At 45.4% G+C, this 24,088-nt stretch overlaps 1 long non-coding RNA gene across 1 annotated transcript in view; it reads right to left on the bottom strand.

The window, feature by feature from the left end:
• Positions 1-14,329, bottom strand: part of LOC125943179 (uncharacterized) — a 189,666-nt gene extending 175,337 nt beyond the window's left edge. Inside the window, exon 1 of the long non-coding RNA XR_007465626.1 lies at positions 12,928-14,329. This is a non-coding gene — a long non-coding RNA (uncharacterized LOC125943179). The remainder of the gene's footprint in view (positions 1-12,927) is intronic.
• Between the last annotated feature and the right edge of the window lie 9,759 nt (positions 14,330-24,088).

The following is a 24,088-nucleotide window of genomic DNA, read 5'->3' as shown; positions in this document are numbered from 1 at the left end:
GAAAGAAGCAGCAGCATGACACCTAAATAAGAAGATTTATGTCACAGCTTAGTGTCTATGTGTCTCTTTTGGACGAAAATTTTATCCTCATAATTTCGAGACGTACGCTAGTCGTCCGCCTAGCAAGAAAACCTTCTTTAACATGAATGAAACGAAGTATATCTCACTATATACGTTCTGTGTCATCTCTTAGGAAATAAATAACTTCTTTGATCCGATAATCCGAATCTTTCAGCACAGCTTAGTCCCTTGAGTTCATTCGCAACGTTGACACCGCTGGAATTTTGTTACCGCACATTATTTTATCGGTTCTCCTTCTTTTCTGTTAAAGGGTGACTGTCAATTTTATGCCACCGTCGTCTTTCTTAACACAGCAGTCCCCAACTGAATACTAGACTCTTCAATGAAAAAGCATTTAAAAGTATATGTACGAGTAGACATGCCGTAAGTGCCGCGCTCATGTAAAAGCCGCATCACAAACTTGGCAGCCCAAAATCTGAAACTAAAATGTTCAAATAAAGAATCCAAAGACTGAAAAGAGCGTCGCAGCTTGTGTACATGTCGTGTAGTATCATCACCTTAGAAGTTCGTCTAGCGACACTTAGAGCACAAGCTTTAGTATGAGTATCTTGCCTCACATCTGCTTATAGAAAGCTTAGCAATGTACGGAACGCAGCTGGTGACCATGTGGTTTCCCAAATAGACCCCAGGCAGCCTACTACAACGGGTTTGCTTCGTACGCCAGAGTTCATCGCTATGATAAATTTCGGTGGCAATTGCTGCTAGTTGGTACCCACAATTAAGTAGCGTCATCATGATTGGCAACGACGCGTCACAATACTGCACCACGAAATCGCGTAACCACGGCAGCCGCATCCCTGTGTCATCCAAGATAACACATGATTACCACGAGCACAATGCTGAGTTTTGGTTCTGGAGGGGCGCCACAAGCACAGTGGTTGTAATCAAGCCTTGCTTCTGTGAAGTCTCCGTGGTATGACTTCCGCTTCTCATACACCTGGTATTTGACTGATTATGTTTTTTTTCTCAAATTTTCCGAACCACGTTTGAGCAATTTACACAGAAAATTACGATGCGCAAGTCATGCGGTGATGACAATGCCAGCAGGACATTGCACGGATGTACGCTGCGAAAGCAGCTAGGAAGCACTGGCACTCTTCTCTTTGAAGTAGTTATCCTGACCACGAGTGAGGTGATCAATGTCAAGCAGCAGCCAGCAAAGCCAAGGGAATTCCGTGAGAAACTTATGCAAGTGAACTTTGCAGCAAAGGCGAAGGAACAAAAAATGCGGCAGAACCCATCTTACGATGCATGTCGACCTTATTGATATTACCATGGAAGTAATTTAGCGACACACCGTATTGTCACCGTCGAAACACGTCATGTACGACACCCCGTGCATTGCAGCCGAGCTCCTTTCTCGCGCTTTGGATGGATGGGTGCTGTGAGCGTCCCCTTTGAAACGGGTAATGCCTTCAAGCTATTGTTCTTATTTTGCCCGATGGCATGCCTATGCTTATAAAAGAAACACGGACACAAAATGATTCTCAGCATCACACTTTCTGAACCACAATTGGGAAACTTGTTTTGTACGCCTCCATTGTTTGTGGTCTCCCTACTTTTCTGCCACCAAACCTCAAATCACTATTTAGTAATCTCTATTGTTGACATATTTACTTTCCCCTTTGCTATCTCTGAACCCTAGGGCTTCAAGTAGTCTAAACCGACAGCCAGTATATATCTTCACATTCTAATAAAACAAGGTACATCGTTTCCCTGGCTTTCACTACTACGCATTGCTGGTGTGCTTAATAAATCCATGTGAACCGGGTTCCCTTCGGCCCAAAACCGGATAAATGGCAAAGGTTTCTTTTTTTTCTTTCTTTTTGTTTCATTTTTCTTTTTTGAAGAGCGTCACACATACCTATTCTGTGGGATTGACCAAGAGTAGGCACCTCCCCGGTGCTTTAAGTAATTGTCTCTTTGGGAACAGACCCAGTTGCGCAAACCCAGTGGCGCACCCAATGATCCAAGTTAAGGCATGAAAACAAACAAACATGCTGTAAAGTGGGTAAAGTTCCCAAAGAATGCTAATCGCATTTTGAAGAATCCTTCGCAGATGTATGCCATTCTGATAACTGATACATCAAAGACAGCAAAGCTATATAAGGGAGTTCTCGCCCCCTTCGGAAGTACTAGGGGTCTGTTTACTGGCTCACAGCCTCACTCAAACGCAGCAATTGCTGCTGTGCTCGAGCGTGGTCATGGTAGGTAGTTCCTATAGAGTGGCTCCCACGTTGCAGCAACAAGGCTTTTTCGCTCACCACCGCAGCCATACGAACGTCTGATTTACCTAGAACGTGGAGATTGTATATGGCGGCGTGAGTAACAAGAAGTACGGATTGCTGGCTAACAATGAGAAAAAAAGGGTTATCTATGTGTCAACACTAAAGAAGACAACGTCGACGTACATGGCGGTTCAGATGATTCAGTGATTACATGTTGATTGGACTTTGTATTGTGTCTGTTTTTCACATTCATGATATTATAGTGTTTCCACCCCCCCCCCCCCTTTTTTTTTACTATGATGCCAGGTAGGACGATGCCGCAGGTAATGCAGTCTATGGCGCGATGTGGTAACTGGGATACTGGCGCAATGTGATACTGGCGCTAATCACGCCCGTATTGTTCATTTTACCTACTCTGCGACTAATTGTCACTTCTTGTCTCGTTGAGACCTGCATTTTGATACTTTTTTCCACTCGCTATCACGCTCTGCCCGCGCTAAAGGGCCATTTTATTCCGAAGGTTGTCACAAGATACCAAGATCTCAGATGCGCCAAACCCGTGTCAATTCAGCAAAGAAGACGTTGTCTTGAAGATATTTTGGAAGAAGCTGTCCCTCGGGTAATGTCGACGTTAGGGCTATTAGCATGGAAGCAATGTAGCAACACAACCTATCGATACCGTCGAAACGCGTCATGTTTGAGGCGAGTATCCAGCCAGGGTCCACCCTCGCGCTTCCCTCATGGAGCGCTGCCAATCTAGCGGCACTGCCGCAAATTCTGCGCTTAGTAAGTGTGTAAAGATATATTAAGACAAGATTCTCTGAATATTTATGACGTGGGTTTCATTCCACCTAGCACCGAATACGATTCTTTAAATGCGTTGGCATTGTTATGGTGCTTCACACACCCTCCGGGGGCTCTGTCACTATCTGTGCATTTATGTATCTATATTAGCAAGTTTATATCTAACCATTTTCCCTTCTACTTCGGTCACTGGGTAGTCAGTGGTCGAATGGGTAGCGCATCGGGCTGCTGTGCTGAGGTAACGCGGTTTGAAACTGACCATCGGACCAACTTGAATCACTGAGTAGGTGGCAAGGTGTACATGCGTGCCATTTTTCAACGACATCTATCACGCCCTTCGAGATGAGTCACGACCTGCAGGACTTCAATAAAGTTTATTCAATCCATCCGTCCATCTATCACGCCCACATGGCTCACTGTAGACGCGGGACTGGGTAGGTACCACTGTTCGAAGAAACTCGTTGACGCCGACTTGGAGTACAGGGTATGTGCCATTCAGTCTGAGCTGGTCTGCAGTGAATATTTTAGGTGTTAACTTGCGTCACAGGGTATGCGCCAGTAGGCGTGTGCCGATCTTCAATGAATGTCTTTTCCGCTAACTTTGGTGCCAACTTCGGCAACTGGGTATGGGCTACTGGGAATTTGCCACTCAACAATGACAAGAAAGATCCCCTTAATTTCTCCGACTCTAAGTGGAATCAAACCAACATCGCAAGGGTTCCTCAAGGCCAGCAACCCGACGCATTAGCAGTCTGCGCCACAAAGGCATTGGGTATGCACCGCTATTCAGTCAAAGCTTATCACGCCAAGGCTTTAGCGAACTGCGCCATAACTTCCCGGTGCTGCCGGAAAACTACCAATGGGTAGAAGTGTTCCCTGGCCTGGTGCTCGGCTCTCGTGGGGGTTCACATCTCGAAAGAGGGCCCAATAGAAATTTTAGGAGTTGTCTCTGGGCGCCTCTTGTCCAACCACAGACGGCCTTGTTGAAGAGCATCCGCCACGGCGGTGGGAGGCAAGTACTGCTGCCGTGTAGCTACCAGTAAAATACGTATACAAGCGCGCTCCCAGCCTCGTGCTCGGCCATTGTGGGACCTCAATGCTTGGGAAGAGGTGTTTGGCCTCAACCCGAAGGCGTCCCCACCTCAATATGGGCTTGGGGCGCCACATCGAAAATAGCCGCCATGGGAGCGGCCCAAACATCACTTTTAGATGCGAAGCATCTTATGCTCGGGGCTATGTCACTCCCTCCCTCCATCCATCCGCCGTGCGCAAACCCGCACTGCGTATGCGCATCCTCCTCCCCCTCCTCTCCTTGTCTCATCTCCTCTCGGCATTCCTCCTCTCCTCTCCACACCTGCACTGTGCATGTGCATCCTCCTCCCCCTGCTCTCCTCTCCTTGTCTCATCTCCTGTCCTCTCGGCATTCCTCCTCTCCTCTCCGACGCTCCTCTTCTCTCCGGATTGCGCAACGAATGGTAACACCTGCGGCTCCGCGCGCAATAATGCGAAGCATCTTAGGTTAGAGGTGCGACGGTAGGCGCCCCAGAGGAACCGGCAACAGTCACCAACGCCGCGCGAGTTTGGTGCGAACGCGGGCAAAACGCCGACGGCGTCGACAACAGTTCTGCACGTTGCTGGTGCTGCTGCATGCACAAGTTTATACAGCTGATAAAACTACCTTGAGTCGACCCCATGGCTGCTTCGCATACTACACAGGGTTCCCCTGCGGGTAGACGGTGTAATTGTTTTTTCTTTTGAACTCACCAGGGTTTCGACGGGAATTTAGGGCGCAGGCTCCTTTCCCAAGCGTATCACCCCTGAGAGAAGCCGAACGCCAGGCCGGGGTACGCTTGTGTCCATTTCAACCACTGTGTGCCCGGCGGCGGTGGTAATCGAACCCACAACCTCCTGCAGCCGAGGCGGGCGCGCTCTCCATTGGGTATGTGCCGCTTTTCAACGAACTTCTCGCGAACTTGGATGACTGATGATGTGCCACTCAGTGTGTGGCAAGAGATCGGACAGTTCTCAGCGTTCGCAGGCTCCGGCGTGCCACGCTTCTTGTCTCGGAAGCCGCATGTGGACTTCTCGGCAGTGCCACTAGATAGCCTAGTGTGTCCAGAAATAAGTGTGAAACAGGAGCCCGGTTGCCACATGACGTGTTTCTTCGCGTTCTCATGCATGCACCTGCACGCCATGCATTTCGGAGGCCACGGGCAGGCTTCGCAGGGGCGGCGCCAGATGGCACCTAGTGTTCTTAGGAAAGCAAGAAAGAGGAGCTCCGCTGTAGTACTCGCCTAATACATGACTCTTTCCGAAGGGGGCAATACCTGGTGTCGCTATATTAATTCAATGCTCACGCATTACCGTCGACAGTGATCGTGAGATGGGTACTAGCTGCCGCAATTTATTTCATTAAGGAGCATATAACCCGTGACCCAGTTACCCAAGTTGGCATCATGGAGGTTCACTGAACAGTGGCACAAACCCAGTTTCACATAGTGACTGACCCAAGCTAGTTGACTGACCCAAGTTGGTTCGGAACACGGTTCCCTCAGCACATCAGCCCGATGCTTTGCTCATGAGACCATGAACTGTCCAGTGACACAAGTTGGCGGGCAAACGGTTTGGAACATAGAAACAAGCATAGAAACATCCCGTAAAGTGCATGAAATGTGCTAAGATTGCTAATCACATTAAAACATAATTGGGCTCACCAGGGCCACACGGCTTGTTTGTGGGCGAAGTACGCAAGCCGACGCTGTATAAAGGCCACCCGCTTTTTGTGCGCGGAGTAGTGAGAAAACTAATCTAGCAAGTGCGGGTGTAAGGAAAAAATTAGGAATGGGTCGTTTGGCCCTGTGGGAATCGTATCGCGTCATGGAAAAATTTTTTATGTCACCGCGAAAATTGGCGTCCCTTTTCTACCTTTCAAAGGACTGAATGACTAAAGGTGAAAACATACAATCACATTCGCCAGAAAACCCACCTCCTTGACAGAGTCATTCACTCGACTCTGCTCTCAGAATCGTATTACACGAATAACTCTTATGGGCTGACTTCCCTGGTCGCTTCGATGCACGGCGGTGTCAGCCCAAGCCCGTAGGTGGAATCTCAATATCCTTACCAAAAAAAAATAATCAAAGAAACATGCTCATTGACCCGTGAGGATTAGAAGTTACGGCCAACAGATTGGCAGTCCAGGATTCTACGTATCAACCGATCTTCCGGTGCTATATCAGTGGAGAATACCGATCCTAGACAGCGCGATCGTGCCAGCAGCTGCTTTATTGGCTAACGCCCTATCAACATCTGTGTACTGGATAAAACTGGCGTTCGCGTTCTTCTTCGTGTTCTAGCACGTCGTCTTCTCAGTTCAGGAGCTGGTCCTAGATTAAGTTTTTTTCTCTTTTGCATGCAATAAAAATGAATGAGCTAGTCTGCTTCATCTTTATTAAACTTCTTCTAGCGTTCGGCTTCTGCTCATGCTTAATGATAGCGTGAGGGCTAATAATGCAGTAGCCCCAGTACATGTTTGAAAAAAGCCGAACCAAGTCAGCGCTGGGAAGCTAATGGATTGTTTTGGTAGAGACTAGTGTTTAAGTCCGGAAAGGTAAGAGGAGTAGTAAAAGCCGAGTCCTTTCACTTCATCATCCGGAGGCTCAACTTCAACCAACGAAAACGGCTTACACTTCTTTTTCTGCTCGAATGGAGATTGCCCGCTTGCACCTGCGAACGTTCACTCTAACACACACACCCCACAAAACAGTCTAAAGCTTACTGCGCAGTATATTTTGCCAGCTTCGCGTTACCGGGGAAACTAATTTCTAATGCGTTTAGCATTCCTTGGGAACTTGCCGGCACTTTCAGGGGACTATCAGGCGAATACCTATCCGTTCTTCCGCCTTCATGGCTAATTGAGTAATCCGCGGTCGAATGGGCTCAGCATCAGGCTAGTGGGATGAGAGAACCGGGGTCGAAACAAAACCGTCGGACCAACTTGGGCTGCTTGGTACGTGCCGTTGGAGATAAGCCGTTGTTGGTCAGTCTGCTTTCTGATCGCAGAGAGCGCTTGCGCAAATCTCTTTCTCGAGGCACATGCTAACTTGATGTAGCGAACGAACCCGAAGGTAGACGAAATGGCCTCGAAATGGTGGTGATCAAAACTGCAGGCACATTGGTAAAATTTAGAATTTTTGTGTGGCATTTACCTTAAGCATCAGGGAGAGAAAGAGAACCCTTATGATTTGGAAAGCAGAGAGTTTTGCCGGACTGCATATGACCACTGAAGTGCTGATCCTCATAGGGACGAAGCGAACAAATATATGGTCAAGAGTGAGAAAACAAATTCTGAAAAAAAAAATGTAAAAGGTGACACAAGAAAGCCTGCAATTTACCTTATTGCCTGACTTGTAGATATTGTTATTAGCTGTACTCGCATATTTTTAAAGAGTGGAATACCGCCATAGATGACGTTTCCTTGAAAAATATGTATTAGTTCAAAGAGGTATGCTTGAGCACAGCGCCATTACGAGATACGGTTATCGCGAATATTTGCGAAGTTGTGCGATCACGTGTTTCATACGCACTTCCCCCCTCCCACCACCCCTTCTTTTTCTTTGTCAGATCTCAATAATTGATATATACGAGCGAAAATTAGTACACGTAACTGGAATGCTGAGTGTCGTACGTTCGCAGGTCCTTTGTGATAATAAAAACAAGAGGTGCTTGCGTTCTATACTTAATCATTCTGCCTGTTTTGCCAGGCGGAGGCCGAAGCCCGGACTGCAAGTCGGAACATTGTATTTATTAACGGAATGTCACAGCCACTGCACTACCACAATGGGCAGGCACTTTCGTCCAGCTGTACGCCGTGAGTATGTACTCTACTACTACACCATGCTTGAAAACTATACCGCATGTTCTAGCAACGATCGTCACGGACCAAACCAATATGACAATTGGCACAAATTGTCCGCGCCAGCCAATATATTGCGGAATGAAAACACGAATAGAGCTGCGCTCAAATTTAGCATTAGGGAGTATTGCAATCGTCGGTGAATTTTTTCTACCAAGGTCCATATATCAGTGGCGCACATGAAAATTTGCAGAATAATCTATGAACAATTTATTATTAACAATTATTAACAAATTAACTATTTAATAAAACATTTTTATTTCAATCTTGAGTGGCTGACAAAATGAGACACATTGCAACAGTTGCAGTCATCGAGTAGTCAAAGCATTTACGCTTCGCAAAACCTTTAGGTTTATGCACCACCTTCAATAAATGTGGACACAAAGTGTGGCTTCAGTTAATTGCTGTCCAAACAAACAGTTTTCCGTACTCTATTTTTCCACTGGCCAGAAGAGTATTAACTGAAACAGCAATGCCAATTAACTGCACAATTTGAGTGCTTACGCGTATTTCTCGACTGTGGTCCAAGGTTCTGAGCTCCTAGCAAAAGCTTATGCTTTGACTTCAATTTGGAAATACCGCATGGCCCCTAAGTCATATTTTAGACCATTAATCAGTAAAACTTCTTTATTTAGCAATCGTATTTACGATTATTGCGCATGTTTTATGAAGCTTGATCGCCAAAAATGTTCAGCTTGTCTAGATTTACGTATATTAATCATCTGATGTTGTCGCCGGGTCGGAGCGCGTCGTATATAATAATCTTCAGGGATCATAACAGTGCAACGCTCTGATTACGCACAGAAAAATAAACGCATCGAGCTATTCGGTTCGTATGTAGAATATGAAGCATGCATATATAGTAACTTCAGGATAAAGTCTTTATGCGAATAATTGTAGCATCTTGGTACGGTGGCACCATCCAGTGGCACTTCTGCGCATCCGCAGCTGCGAATACAATTACGGCACTGATAACAGGGAGTTTCCATGCGTTTACGCCCGGTATGCTTTATACATTATTGTCATGCATATACATTGTGTAACTTTTTTCCGGTTACCATTTTTCCTCAGATTGTCACTTTTATTAGATGCGCCAACAGCACACGAAGGGGTGATGAAGGGGTGATGATTTATATGATAAATGAAATATGCCGGCTAAAACTTGGCTCTGAGCAACAGAATATCTTTAATAAAATATGGAGTGTAAATATGGAGCTTAGCACTGTGCTTTTTATCGTGAAGACGCTGAAACACGCAAATTAGGTGCTCTATATGCTTTCGTACATTTCGCACGATCCAATCTTTATGATTCCAAACAAAAAAAATTTTCTGTTTGCCATGCTAAGACGAATGCGGCTCTAACATTCACGATCACGCCTGTCAAGGTCACACGCCATGCTGAAATCACACGGAGGGTCGTAAACACATAAGCTCTAGGTTGGAACAGATAGGACACTGTGTGAGCGCCACGGGCATGCACACATTTCGCTGTGAGATACCGTTGCTCATTATTATTATTTGATTTGAAAACACATACACAGGAAAGGGAAAGCAAGGCTGGCAACTGCCACCGGAAGGAGCACAACGCCGGCCTACTCTTCAGAAAGGAGGAGACAGAAACATAGAAATGGAAGAGAGGAGGAAAGAGGAAAGAAAGAGGCAGATAACAAATCTAAAAGAATAAAGTAGAACACACAGTACAGGTCACACAAAGTAGGGCCTGTCACAGCAGGTCACTGCAGGTCACATTACTAAAAAAACGTTAAATAGAAGAAGCAGTATCTAAGTTACCAACGTGAACTTAAGTTAGTTAATTCCAGAAAAAAATGCGCTGATTCATGCAAAATCATACCAATCCCTCCAGATACCCCCCCCCCTCCCCCTCGCTCCCCCTGGCCCTTGCCGTCCCCTTTGGTTAAGTTTAGCACTTTAAAGGAATGGACGCCAGTGTATCATACTCTGAAAGCTCCTCTTCAACAGCACTGTCAATGAAATTGTATGAACAGCCGCAACATTTTACTCTGTTGCCCTTCAAAGTTGACGAGCTGTTCGACCGGTAGCTATGTCAGTTAACATCTAAAACAATATAAACAAAAGTTCATAGGTCACTGATTCAGCTTTTCATATGCGCAGGCCTGAAGGCATGCATAGTTCCCCTTTTGAAGCTGTAAGTTGAAAAGTTGGGTTAGTTGGAATGAATGCATAATTGAAAGCAGCTGGCAAAACAACGGCAGGAGGAACAGTCATGTCTCTTCTTCGTGTTGCCACGGTTTTCCGCGCTGAATATATTTTAACTTCTACAGAAAGTCAAATTCCGCATAAAACGTGGGCGCTACATTAGTTTTAGACCATGTGGGTTAATTATTCTTTCCAACTTATATTTACATTCATTGTATCCGTTGATACATACGCTTGCATTAAAAAATACACTAGAAAAGCCGAAAATGTCGTCCAAATTTCCTGTCTTCTTAATTTCGTCCTCGAAGAGCGTCATCAATATCATCAGTCTGATGTAATAGATGCGATGCATTTCTGCCTACCTTACTCATTTCCTGTGCAAAAAAAAAAGTCTACAAAGGTCCCTAAACAGGGCTTGGTCGCACTTTTAATTACGGTGTGATTATACTTACTGACAAACAATGAACTTAATAAAGTATTTGACATCACGAAGCGCTGGTGTGTAGAAATAATGTAAATGTGGCGTCGCCAGTCGTCTTTCGTTTATGCGTTATTTTTTGAATACCACGCATTTCATAGGTTCACAATGACGCTAACTTACGAATTCAAGAGGTGCAATGCTTTCATTTATCTCATTTCAATGTTTTCATCTGCCATTTATTTCAAACGTTCTTCACATTTGTCTGGTTTTCTTTTTCAGTTTTTTATTTATGGTGTTTCCACTCCTTTTGGGTCATCTGATTTGAAGGAATACGGCGCATGCACACAGTTAACTTACGCAACCTGCGGTTTCTAAGAAAGCACTCAGAAAACAGATTGCGTTCAAGTAAATTAGGTGCGATTACAGCTAGCTTGTTCGATTCTTTTCAAGCGTATCGGGTGCTGTATAATGGCGTGCAACTAAAACTTATATGCGCACCACTGGCAGAAAGCCTCAATTCTACAATGCTAAACGCGTTGAACCTCCTTGCCCTTGCTGCTATAACTAAATAAGCAGTCGTACATACACTATTTAGTGGCGAATTGACCGACACGCGTCCCACAATCGTTAGCGTCACTTGTCGGTACGCAAAGCCTCGTAAATTTGGCTGCAGGCATAGTTCTTAGATTGCTGGTAGAGTAATACAGTAGGGGCCAAGTTCGATAATTTCAAGCTTTGGCTTAGTCCTTTAACTTCGTAAGCGCACATTTATGAGTATACATTAAGACATTCTATACAAAATGTAGAGACACGTGAAAATTTTATGATAGCCTCAATTTTACTATACGTAGCTGATTGTTCATGAAATAGTGCCTTCTGTGCAACGCAACTCGATAAAGGCTGTAATGTATGCTTGGTCGTTTCGCCAATGAAATGACGCCACCTTTGTATATATCACCCAGTCATTTCAGGCAGGCTGGTGGTGGGTACGCAAGTTGATGGAGGGACCAAAGAAAACAACTCCTGCCCATACATGTAAAACTTCCTATATGAATTTAACCAAAATATTATTGTTGTATTTTATCGCAGAAGCCTATTATTACATTCAATGCAAATGATCATTTATGTCTTGCATAGGAATATAATTTAAAATTCCTATTGTTAACATTGCGGTTGCCTGGAACCAGTGCAAAATATCTTGTTGCTAAAGCGTTTTTTTTTTTCGGTACCTTAGTGAACTGAGCTGAGCGTGATAACGGATAACATCTCTTCCTCGTGAATATTCTGCGCTGATTATCAATTCAAGCCAGGTATATTTCTTTGAATGAGTAAAAAAAATGTAGTTTTTGACGACATTCGGAATGGATCTTTTATTTCGTTTCCTTGCGGATGCCTTTCTTCTTTAGTTTTTCAGTTGACTTGAATACGCACTGTTAAACAAAAACAGAAAGCAATAATATATTGCTTGTCGCAAACATTCGTGCTTAACAAAGACATAAATTGTGCTCAATGTCATAGGTCGTCAAGTGTCCTGTGGAATGTCCTGTCTGGCTGAAGCTAACCGTTTGGATGAAGCATATTTATTTCAGGCTAAATGAGTTGAGCGGATTATTAGTTATTATGAGCTTTACATCTTTCATTTTTACATATAAATATATAAGCTGTAAACTGAAAAGTTACTTAGATGTACCCCGTAAACAAATGGCACAACTTATTACTACTCTATATGTATTGTGCTATGCTGTATCTTATTTTATTTTATTGGGGGCTGAAACTAGACTTCCTTCTTTACGGACTCTCAAGTATGAACTGTACACATCTTCCTCATTTTCCTGCAGAGTAATATAAGTTATATTTTCTGTCCTTTTTTCTGCGCTTGCGCCCTATTTCATAGTTTGTCATATAGCATATTTTTTTAAAAACCATACCTATACTAAAATCATATCTTCTTGTTGCGCAGCATGGCCTCAGCTGCTTTTGCCGCAGATGGGCCGAACTAACTAACGTGTACATCTTAAAGATCTTGAAACGTTCTAAATCGATTTTCGGGAACGTGCTGAAGATTATTTCTCGTTTTCGTGCCACGAGTATCTCCCCAAACCTGAACTACACGTCCACTGTCTCTGTAGAAATAAAAATATAATTATAAAATACAAAAAGAAGTCTATTTTGATTACTCAACAAATAATGAGGTAAACAAAACGTTAAAAATAACCTTACCTTGCCACAACGTTCCGTTTTACTAAAGAACGTGTTTCTGACGCTTACCAAAAAAAAAAAGAAAGATGAAATCGACTTACCTCCAGTGCAGTTTCGGCTGTCACTTTCTTTTTTGGAGTCCCAGTGTCCGCACGGCAGAAGCTTCCTTCAAGAAGACAGCGTTTCAAGACAAGAAATCCAGCACCGACTTCATTCGTCAGCGCTAAAAAGAACGCCGCTCGTAGGGGCCGACACCGCAATCAGTGTTCGGCGCTTTCACCAAGTCCAGACACGCACCGTTAGTTCGTGTCCGTTGACAGCATCTCACCAGCCGTCCCACAAACCCACAGCGCTTTGTCACCTGCTTCTTCGTTTCTTTTGCAATTGCACACTCTTTTTTCCCGTTTAACAATGAGCTCGGAGTCCCCAGTCACGTTCCTGACTTTCTCGAGGTCATCTACTCAGTACCATTCATCCTGCTGCTGGAGTGACAGTTGCGTTCGTGATCAGAATGCGGGATCCGTCGCACCGAAGCGCTCTCCGACGCAAAGAGATGAGAATGCAGCACCGATTGAATTCAGTTTCGAGAACCAAAGCTTGCGGTGAACAGATAGACACATTGTAGCACTACGTCGGGCAGGGAATGAAGGATGACTGGCCGAGGTATGTATTCTAGGTGCCCGAGTGCTCAAGGTACGGAAAGCAGCCCAGGCGTAAGAATCGGACTAAACACAACTGCTTGGTTGTTACTTTAGACAGAAAACGGGACACGGATATCTATGGCTTGTGACAGTATAGGCAAACTAAGTGCGACCGTTAACGACGTTGTTTGCGTCACTCTTGTCTGCAGTTTTTCATGGTCAGTGAGCAACGGCAAGTAGGCTTATGTCAATGTTTTACAAAGAAAAAAGTTCAATTCAAAAACCGTTCTGACCTATTAGCGCAGCAAGTTGTCCCGGCGAAAACTTTTAACTGCGAATAATCCGCGTAATGTCCCTTCCAAACCAGTTGCGTGGCTAGCAGAAAAGGTACAGGGCTTCCGATGAAGATTCGGGTCCTTCTGCAAGTCTCAAGCGTTCCAGCACTTACTTTAATGCCACGTCTTGGCACCCCGCAAGTAGGCTTTTCATCGTAGGTTTCATTCACAGCATAGCGTCCTCACGACAGGATTTCTCGACGACCAGGTGCATCTTGCGCGTCCTCCAGAAGCGGTGCGTACGAATCGGTGCGTGAAAAGCAGGACGGAAGCGAGGTAGGGATCCGTCGTGTCCTTGCAGTCAATGCAAAGCCGAAGCTCGAAATTCCGTCTGGGAACGTGGGAGAAAAGGAACTGAAGTCGGCGCCAGCGATGTCGCGTCCAAGTCGACACGCTCGGAGGGGGGGCCGCAGCCCGGCCTCTCGAAGAGCAGCTGCCAACTCGGCGGCACCTCTTCCACTGGCCGGACGACAGGCGAATCGGCACCTCCGCGCTCCGTGACGGGACAGTCGCGACTGCTCCCTCCTCGCTCGCGCCGGTGGAGCGCGCCACTGACCGGGAACCGCGCGGCTGCCGGCGCTCGCTGGAAGGGAGGAAGGGAGCGTGGGGTCTCCTCGGTGTTCGGCTGTCACGTGGTTGACCCTCAAACGCGCACACCAGCGCCGCGCGCGCCTCTCGATCGCGCATTTAGGACGCGCATCTGCCAGACGGCGTGGCGCCTTCGAGCGCTGCGGACATCATCGCTGGACGAAGGGGCGGCGCTGCGTCGAGTTTGCGCTGGAGCTGATTTCGGTTAACTTGTTCGCGCAAGATATAGAGGAACGTTTCTGGTGGCAGCTTGATCAGCCGCCCGAATATACAAAGTGTTTCAGCGAACACTTCCAAAAATTTGTGAAGGTTGCCTGGGGCAGATAGCACAATTCTATTTCATGAGCTGGTCTACTCGAAAAGGCGGGACATTACCTGCACAAGAAATTGATATCCATAATCGACTAATTATAAAAATGCATTAATTAGGTTTTTAACTAATTACCTTATGGGCCTTATTGCAATATACAAATCCTAGGCGCGGAGTTCGCAAGGTGGATCCGCTCGGAACAAATTCTCAGGATGACACCAATTACGAGATATCAATGTCCGAACTTTGCGGAGAAATGCGATGACGTTCCAGTTACTTTCTTTACAAGACCTCGTTTGATGCACTGATGCATAATTCTTTCAATCTTTATCAATAAAAGATTGAAATGAGTTACCCTCCAGAATTACCACTTTAACACAGTCGTCTTTATTTCATTCAGCATTGCTAACGTATCTCGAATCCTACCCTTTTAGTAACATTTGCTCTCCCAGAGCACTTATTCGCATCCGCTATTTTGTTCTTTCTTCGTTGAGTGTGCATTTTTGGAAGAATATTTACCTTGTCAATATGTTTCACGACTTGCTGTACCAAAGTGCTGTATTTACCACCCGCAATGCTCCTTCGTTTATGGAAATTCTGTTCTGCTTTATGTCCCCCCCTCCTAATGCCCCTTGTGGGCCCTTACTAGGGTATCTAAATAAAGGAATAAATAAAGATAAATAAATAAATAAATAAATAAATAAATAAATAAATAAATAAATAAATAACTGGAACGCCATTGCATTTCTCCGGAAAGTTCGGGAAGTAATATCTCGAAACTGGTATCATCCTGAGAATTCGTTCCAAGCTGATCCGCTTGGAACAATATCTGTCTGTCTGTCTGTCTGTCTGTCTGTCTGTCTGTCTGTCTGTCTGTCTGTCTGTCTGTCTGTCTGTCTGTCTGTCTGTCTCTGTCTGTCTGTCTGTCTGTCTCTGTCTGTCTGTCTGTCTGTCTGTCTGTCTGTCTGTCTGTCTGTCTGTCTGTCTGTCTGTCTGTCTGTCTGTCTGTCTGTCTGTCTGTCTGTCTGTCTGTCTGTCTGTCTGTCTGTCTGTCTGTCTGTCTGTCTGTCTGTCTGTCTGTCTGTCTGTCTGTCTGTCTGTCTGTCTGTCTGTCTGTCTGTCTGTCTGTCTGTCTGTCTGTCTGTCTGTCTGTCTGTCTGTCTGTCTGTCTGTCTGTCTGTCTGTCTGTCTGTCTGTCTGTCTGTCTGTCTGTCTGTCTGTCTGTCTGTCTGTCTGTCTGTCTGTCTTGTCTGTCTGTCGTGTCTGTCTGTCTGTCTGTCTGTCTGTCTGTCTGTCTGTCAGTCTGTCTGTCTGTCTGGTCTGTCTGTCTGTCTGTCTGTCTGTCTGTCTGTCTGTCTGTCTGTCTGTCTGTCTGTCTGTCTGTCTGTCTGTCTGTCTGTCGTCTGTCTGTCTGTCTCTGTCTGTCTGTCTGTCTGTCTCGTCTGTCTGTCTTCTGTCTGCTGTCTGTCTGTCGTCTGTCTGTCTGTCTGTCTGTCTGTCTGTCTGTCTGTCTCTGTCTGTCTGTCTGTCTCTGTCTGTCTGTCTGTCTGTCTGTCTGTCTGTCTGTCTGTCTGTCTGTCTGTCTCTGTCTGTCTGTCTGTCTGTCTGTGTCTGTCGTCTGTGTCTGTCTGTCTCTGTCTGTCTGTCTGTCTGTCTTGTCTGTCTGTCTGTCTGTCTGTCTGTCTCTGTCTGTCTGTCTGTCTGTCTGTCTGTCTGTCTGTCTGTCTGTCTGTCTGTCTGTCTGTCTGTCTGTCTGTCTGTCTGTCTGTCTGTCTGTCTGTCTGTCTGTCTGTCTGTCTGTCTGTCTGTCTGTCTGTCTGTCTGTCTGTCTGTCCGTGATGCCGTCGTGGTGGTTTTATTATCGTCATTACAGCTTCGTCATACCGTCGTCGTCATGCATTCGTAGTCATATAATCGTCGTCATCCAGTTGTCATTCCAGCGACGCCATTCTTTCTTCGCCATTTCAGCGTCGTGACCGCGTCGTCGTCATGGTCATGGTTGAGCATGGCGTGCGAGTGTCATAAGCAAATTTGGTCGATCACGGTGAAGGTGTATGTCACCTTTTGCGGAACCAACCGAAATCTCAAAAGGACCACTACATATTGTGAAAAAAAAAACATAGAGGACGCTTCACCTTCGCCTTGAAGACTGGAACGAGATACAATTGCACTAGCTGATTCCAAGTTGAGCGCTTCCAAATACCATTCCATGATCACCGACCAACAAGCCCACATCGCCACCCTCGTCGACTTCAAATTACATCATGACATCACCACACCTAACTTCCTGCCGTCCGCGACTGTGCTACCCTTTCTTCGGCATCCATTCCGTAACGGTAATGGTAAACCAGTTATCTGCCCTACGCATTGCTTGGCTTGCCCAGCTCCATTTCGTGAATGAATGAAAAACGGAGAGAGTCCAAATTTACTCGTATTACGAAGCACGGATACCCCAATTCTTGAATGAAACAGTGACACCAATAAAATGAAGCCGCATAAAGCAATAAAAACAACGTTTCCTGTGAGAATATCACTGCACGTGACATTTACACTTGCACACGTGTCACCAATTCCTATTTAATCGAGCTAGAATAGCGTCTAGTGGCAGTTTATTATGGTACTCTGAAAGCCAAGAGAGCAACATATTTTAATTTACATTCGCGCCAATATTATTAGCCTGAGTTCCATCATTGCACGTTGTAATAATTATTTGAGATTCAAAAGTATGATTAAGTGGCTAGCGGTGAGCATGGGAGGTGTTCACCTAAGCCTTCGCTATATGTATATTGCCGCACAACCATTTGTAAAGTCATATCACAATTCAACGCCTCAGCTTGGTGACCGAAGGATGTAAGTTGTTTTTGTATCTTGCATTTCACCTGTATTTGTTTTTTTATCCATCAACTCCAGCAGAAAACCTGACACAGTGAAATATGCCTCCTAGAGAGATATGTGCATGGTCGGCTAGCGTCTTCACAATTACCGAGAACTCGACCATGCTTCCTTTAGGCTCGAGGACTAATTGGTCGAACCAAAGCGGGCTGAGCCAGGCCTGGATGTTTCGGGCCCACACGGGGTATATGGGCGAGGTTTTAAATCACCGGGCCGGGCTTGAGCGGGCCAGCGTATAGAACGCTCGTGTTCGGGACGGGTCCATGGGCCAGAAAAAAAAAATGACCCATGCAGTGCTGTAGTTCAATCCCCACCATATACGGCACGTACTTCGATCTTTCTTTTTATTCAGTATGAGCTATTCGACGACACAGCAGCACCTAGCAGCCACGTTTAAGAAAATACGGGAGGGTTTCCAAATAAAGCTTCACTGTAGGAGAACCAAGAGCTCAGCGAAACGCCAAATGGCGCTGGCCACGGCTTGTCTGTCCTTTTCTCGGGGTAGATTCAGTATTCATCTACACACTCGTTCTGTCACGCCGCAGGGGGTAGTCGAACGGCACGTGCCTTGTTCCAGTGAAAGCTTCCCCTCGGCAGCTCTTTCTGTTCGCGGTTTACGGTCCGTATCCGGTGTAGCCACCGGATATGGCCTGTATACCACGGCCACATGCGCGTACTCCGTTTCCATGGTTCCCGAACCTCACGGTTAAGTGGTCTGCCCAATCTGACTCGTTATTGGCGCTTCCGTTGCGTCGTAGCTCTTCCATATTGCGCAAGTAAGAGCTTGCGTTAAGCAGCAATGAAACTGATACACTAAACGCCATATGCACAAAAAGCGAATGCCGAAAAGCAAGACGTGCTCGATGCTCTATGCTTTTGGATTGCTTTACCACAACGTAACGATAGATCGGCTGAACGTTAAATTGCATGCGACGAATGTGGCGCAAAAAGTAGCCGTCATTAGTCGTAGTGGGTTCGTGTCGCGAAATGCCTGAACCGGGGAAATGGATGGTTCAGCGGCGCCCTCTCTTAGTCAGTTACGTGCTTCTTTATGGTATAACTCGGTCCTCGCCTTCCGCACCTATACCCTTGCGAGATCGTTGCTAGGACATGCAGATGACGTTCGACGCACTTTTTCGTTTTTGGTATCCTGGTAATGTCAGCACGTATACTCACAGAACAGCGGGATAAAGAAAGCACACCTTATGTATAATAAAAGTGAACGAATGGAAAGACTGATGGAAAGAAAATAAGGAATCGAAATCATTCTCATAGGATGCCGCAAACATATCAGTGAAGGTCGCCCTAGAACCACACTTCGCGCAACAGTAAAAAAAAAGAAAAAAAAAACACCATCTTCCCGAGGGAAACCATGGGCTGATGCGGAGCATCGCGGTCGTTATAACGGCGTTAATTACGTTGTTATTACGGTGTTATTAACGTCACCATCACATCGCGTGAACGCCGTGCTGCTGCTCGACGTTCTCGAACCGACGCTGCTTCACGTTGCCGAAGCTCAAGATCCGCTGCTCGACGTTCACGAACCAACGCGGCTTCACGTTCTCGAAGGTCGGGTTCCGCCGCTCGCTTCGTACGTTTACGTTGAACTTCACGGTCCCGAACCTCAGGTTCTGCTGCTCTACGTTCACGAACCAACGCGGCTTCCCGTTCTCGAAGCTCAGGATCCGCTGCTCGACGTTGACGTTTCGAAGCGGCTTCGCGTTCTCGAAGTGTGGAATCCGCTGCTCGACGCTGACGTTTCGAAGCGGCTTCGCGTTGGCCAACTGAAACTGGATCCGCTGCGCGTCGCCGACGTTTACGTTCTGCGTCGCGAGCTCTTCTCTGCGCAGCCTTGTCTTCAGAGGTGCTCGCGGTTCTGTTAATGAACTGGCTGCTGCTGTTTGAAGATGTGCCAGACAGTTCGTTGACAGATTCGTTGGCGTCCATTCAGCGCATCGGACTGCGCAGCGTGACTAAACCAAAGCAGCAACTGGGTTTATATAAGCAGCTGGCGCGGACAGGAGGAGGAGAGAGAGAGGCGCGCATGCGCGCGCTATCGCACAGGTGGCGGATGAAGACACGGTGGGAGAAGCGCGTTATCGAACATATGGCGTGGAGAGGAGGAGAGAAGCGTTATCGCGCAGCTGGCGTGGAGAGAATGAGGAGAGGTGCGGACGGACGCCGACGCCAACGACGCCGCGAAACAGGCCGCCGCTATAAGATGCTCCGCATCTAAAAAACACTTCGTGTTCTTTTATCTTTCAACCCCCCTCTCCCTATGGTAAATCCACGAAACTCCTGTGATTTACTGACTTTTTGATGGATTCCTTCATTCCTATACTTTGCGGTTTCTCGATGCAATTCGTGCAGTTGAGCGTTTCATCTGTAAAACGACGCATTCTGAGGCATAGAGGCATTTCAGGCCACTAACGTCTGGTTAAGCTCCCTGCCTTCCTCACCATCTCTCTCTCTCTCTCTCTCTTTAGGGCTTCCGCTAGCATGGTTGTGCGGCATGTGTGTTTAAGTAGCACCCTGAGCCACAAACTATTAGCGAAAGCAGGGTGATACACTGCCAGAGGTAACCACGAAGAAAAGAAACTTCATATACGGAAATATTGGGGCCAATAATCAGTAGAGTCTAATGAGCGGCCCGATACAAATGCCACGAATCGGTTTATGGGCAATCAGGAAAAGCGCCTAAAAAGCTCATGAGTAACGTTTCAAGTTTTCATATCAAGCAAATATATATATATATATATATATATATATATATATATATATATATAGAGAGAGAGAGAGAGAGAGAGACTGAGTCTTTATAGGGCGAACCTGTGCCCACAAAAGCAAGCTACACTCGAAGCAGAACGATAGCGGCGAACACAGTCGGCGATCGTCGAAGTCTCATCTGCGGCGAAACGCGTCGGCTTTACACGTGAGTCATCGAAGGTTCCAGATTAATCCCTGGTGCCCGCATGTCTTCCAGAAAATTCTAGACAATTCGCATCGCTCATACAATCAGATTACATGAGCGTCGGTGACCACAGACGACGGATAGAAGCATCGATAACGTTCGAGAAGCTTCCGATGCAAGCGCGACCTGCGCCGAGCGATAACGTTTAACATTTTTTAGCCGGTGGAAAGCAGCCACCGGTGAAAGATAAACATGTATACCTGTCAATATATATATATATATATATATATATATATATATATATATATATATATATATATATATATATATATATATGCATTTTAAACAACAGGAGCATAGATACGAGGGACACTTGAGCAGTTATGATTGCAGAAAAAAAAAAGAAACAGACTAGAAGACAAACATAATTTAGGAAGACAATTTTTCGGAGAACTTCCCTGTGAGGAATATAAACCGTGCAGAGGCATTCCTAATAATTCTTGTGAGGGTTGCTCCTATTGGTACAGTCGTTCCAGCTTTTTCGTGTTGGCGAATTAAATCAGTCGTTCCCCATCGGTACTGGAAAAGGCGGGCAGATTAAAGTTTTCCCTTGATGCGCGTCTTGCGCATTTCATGAGAGACGAAAAAGAGCTAAAGCAAAAGGAAACAGAAACATTCTATTTGACTATACTGTTTATTACCAGAGGCACTTTATAGTTTCGCGATGTCGTAGGTAACGTTACGCACTGTAGTTTATAAAGAATAACAGGTCCTGATTCAAGTGCATAGATGACTTGCAGTGAGCGCCTTTATAACTCTTGCAGAGGATCGAGGTAATTAAAGCTTATCAATTCCAACGATTCCACGCTCTAGCTTAACGAGAATAAAATAGTCTGAACTATAACGACTGAAGTATACTATTAGGTAAGCACTGTCGGGTGGTGTGACGGTTAAAAAATAGTTGTGGTATGCCTGTTGCATTTCGTCTTGCCACAAGAGGTTTTGATCAAAATAAATCCTAATTATTTTGAAGGCCTGAACTTCCTTAAAGAAAGTGTTGCTTAAGACAGTTTAATTGTGGTGTGATTAGGACTTAAAAAAATGAAAGAGCCCAAATTCATTATTATTTCTGTTAAGCATAACAACTGCTAGAAAGCAAATGTATTACTGCTGTTAGCCACGCCATAGGCTCGCTAATCTATTTTCATGATTTTTGTATCCTTCTGGCAAATAAAATTCAATTCAATTAAAAATTCAATTCAATCTCATATTGAAAGTGACGTATAGAGGATACGTTTATTACTATATTTTGTCAGTTCTGTCAGCTTCAGTTTATATATGCGCCATTCATTCATTCATTCATTAATTCACGTGTACCTTCTTGAGCGTGCAATCATTTAAGGTCCAATGTTTTTCGCACTTTCAGAAGTTGTCTTAAGTTAGAGCAGCCAACAAGTGCCTCGAGAACAACAGTGAACCGCATCCATGATTGTCCTATTAGTGTAGAAAATTGCTTGGGCCAAGAATGAACTCTCCATCCCACAAATATGATCTGAAAGCCGTAAAGGGCCCCTGAATCACTTTCAGCTCAAATGTGAGAGTGTGGTTTCTCTCTCGCCTGCGCTCGCCTCCCCGCGGACGTTGTCTTCTTGCCGCGTACTTGTTTAGAAGCAATCTTGGAAGTAACAAATTACGTGTAATTTATTACTTGAAATCAATACCTTTTTTTGGTTATGTCGTTGAGCGACATTTTTTTTTACTTCAGTAACGTTCACCATTTTCAGTTAAATTTTCCAGTAACGAATTACGCATAACCAGTTACATTTGCGATGAAGCAAGTTGTAACAGGTGACGCAGCTATGTGTACTTGAATTTGGCGGGAACTACAGCAGAACACGGGTGGTCGTGTTACGCTGCAGATACCTCACGGATGCGCATGTTCAGACCGGCAAACCTGGCGTTCGATATTCGTTTCCTCTTCTTAATGGCAGGTCGCATGGCTGGCTATTATCGGCACCGCGTTTTGCATATCACTATGATTTCGCGTTCTACGCAACACAAGCAACACCCTCTCAGAACGCTAATGTTAAAAAAATGATGACTTCATTTTTTTGTCATTGGATAGTTTGGGGCCTTTGTTCTCCCATCGTGTGTCTGAATAGATCAAACCATTACCCTTTCCTCAAGCACACATTGAGCGGGTTTTCAGTGTCGTTGAGGATGTATTCACGAGAAAACGAGGGAAGATATGGCTGACAAAAATTTTGAAAAGCAATGGGTATTAAAAAATATCAAGCAAAAAACATGTGAAGGACTGCAGAGGGCAGTCCTCCACATAAACGTTGGGAGTAAGGTTACCCTAATGTAAACGATTTCTTGTTCAGTAATTGCGCAACTACTTTCATGGGGCAGAGATTGGTCCCTGCAATCAATAACACATTAAAATGATGTAATAGCAATTGTAAAATGTTATTCCTTTTCCTGTAGCGAGTACAAGACAGTTTATAAGGCACGTGAACACTGTATTTTATCAGTACTTGATTAATAGTATATATTGAGACAGTGATAGGCATCGAGTAAGAGCGTTTGTCATGTAGCGTGTGTGACTAATTGCCACCACCGCAGCCTCCATTGCTTGGTCCGTTTCATTACCCTGCAAAAAATAAAAAAAGAAGAAAGCCCCTCCCTCCTATCTAGTTTCGATTCTCAGATGGAATGTATAGTTGCTCAGAGTAATCAGGTCCCCCGAGTGGCACCACTCAGCTTGACATCTGCACAAAGCTATTAGGGAGGAAAGTTTTTGGGCCGTAATATCGGTGGCCGGCTCTCAGAAGTGATCGGTCAGCGCGTGCAGATGCACGGCGCGACGGGAACAGGCACGATCGCGCCTTTTCCCGCCACGTCTCTCCCAGATACGCTTAATAATTCATGCTGTGCACCATGACTGAGACGAGATTGGCTTTGCGAGCGCGTGATTTTAAGGATGACTCCTAATGTCGGCTGCGAGAAAAGCTCTTTGGGGTTCAATGGGCACATAATCGATGCTGGCATTTCTTGCCCTCAGAAATGAGGGCACCAGATTGGGCAGCTGGTTGATTGACATGGTTCCGCGTAATATTGTTTTAAGCCAAGCAATGGAGCTCATCAGGCTAAATTATGTTCAGGTTTTGCGTCCGTCTATCACGAACTAAGACTGAGTGTTCTTAAGCTCTCCAAGGTGATATATTTCTCATAAAACACAGCCCCAACTTGGCAGAAAGCAATTGGAGCCCCGGTAGCATGATTAATGTCACGTCGGGCCAGTCACCATAAAGTGAAATAATATTGACGCTGGACATTTATCTCTTATATAGATGAAGCGGTATATCAAGAAAGCAACTGTTTAGTTATATACATTGAACAACTGAAACAACTGCATAGGAGCAGGAGGAAAATAAGGAAGGAAAGGCAGGGAGGTAAACCAGGCGTGCAGAAACAACAGCATAAAAAATATTTCCATTCGACGCCTGTGAACTGATGTGTATGTGTGTGTGTGTATGTGTGTGTGTGTATGTGTGTGTGTGTGTGTGTGTGTGTGTGTGTGTG

The sequence above is a fragment of the Dermacentor silvarum genome, chromosome 2, assembly GCF_013339745.2.
Source record: "Dermacentor silvarum isolate Dsil-2018 chromosome 2, BIME_Dsil_1.4, whole genome shotgun sequence".
NCBI classification, from domain to species: domain Eukaryota; kingdom Metazoa; phylum Arthropoda; class Arachnida; order Ixodida; family Ixodidae; genus Dermacentor; species Dermacentor silvarum.
The sequence above is the reverse complement of the archived record's forward strand: the minus strand, read 5'-3'. Positions and strand labels throughout refer to the sequence as shown.